The following is a 1,344-nucleotide window of genomic DNA, read 5'->3' on the forward strand; positions in this document are numbered from 1 at the left end:
AGGAGCACTGAATTACTCCCTAACGGGGAATAGATCTCCCCAGGGTCACTCACTGACTACCCACCTAGAGACTGTGAGGGCTGGAAGCAAGGCTAGACTCCTGTAGTGCTTGCTCAGTGCCCCAGGGGAAGGAGGAACCCTTATCAGAGCTGCTGCGGCCAAGCTCACAAGTGGGGTGTGTGTGTGTGTGTGTGTGTGTGTGTGTGTGGTGGGGGGGGTGATTCAGAGTAGAGGAGGGTCCTGTTTGGCTTGGTTTGTTGTGAATTTGCCATTGCCTACCTACATTTATCCCATAGGAATAGTAGAAGGCATCATGATGATTCCCAGGGACCCCAGATCAAAGGGCACTGTGCAATGTGTCAGTATTTTAGGTTTCTCCTTTAACTGTGTAGACAGATTTTAAGTGGCTCTTTTTAAAAGGCAACACAACGATTGGTTGAGAACTCTGAATTACAAAGCAAAACACAGATACTGTTTGACTTACTTACAATGTGTTCCAACCTCCTCCAAACCACCCTTCATCAGGGAACAAGCTCGCTCCTGCACAGCACAGCTGAACACCACAGGGCACAGCACTCGAAGCTTATATATCAGAGTCCTATGGTCCCTGTGCCCCTAGAGAGCTGTGCTGTGTATTTCCAGCTAAAGAAAAATTCAAAAGTCAATATATAGTTCTTGCTGAACAAGTATCATAAACTCAAAACCAACAGTATGTGTGCATTTACAAAGTATCTTCCTAATGATACACAGATACAATTGTGATTCCGGGGCTGAACTCCAACTCCTGCCAGCATAGCCTCACTCAGGGCTTTGATGCACACACTCACTTGCCACAAGTGCACATAGCAGTTTCTTTGCAACCCAAGCACCCAGTGTGTATGGCACCAACTTTGCCAGGTCTGTTTAGCATCATTGACAATTACAGGTCTGGGTGGGTTTCCACGTCTTCATGGCTGTGATGGCTAATCTTCTTAACTTCATGAGACTGAGTCACCATGGAAACACATCTCTGGGAATGTCTGTAGGGGTTCCAGAAAGGGCTCAACTGAAGAAGTAAGATTCACTTTAAATTTGGGCAGCTCCNTCCCATGGCATGGAGGAAGTGAACTGAATATAAGCACTCATCTCTCTCTGGATGTGATGTGGCCAGCGTCTCACCACAAGGTCACACCAGTGATCCCAGGAAGGGAAACTGTCAGGGTTTCTATTCCTGCACAAACATCATGACCAAGAAGCAAGTTGGGAGGAAAGGGTTTATTCAGCTTACACTTCCATACTGCTGTTCATCACCAAGGAAGTCAGGACTGGAACTCAAGCAGGTCAGGAAGCAGGAGCTGATGCAGA

The sequence above is a fragment of the Mus caroli genome, chromosome 8 (assembly GCF_900094665.2).
Source record: "Mus caroli chromosome 8, CAROLI_EIJ_v1.1, whole genome shotgun sequence".
NCBI lineage: Eukaryota > Metazoa > Chordata > Mammalia > Rodentia > Muridae > Mus > Mus caroli.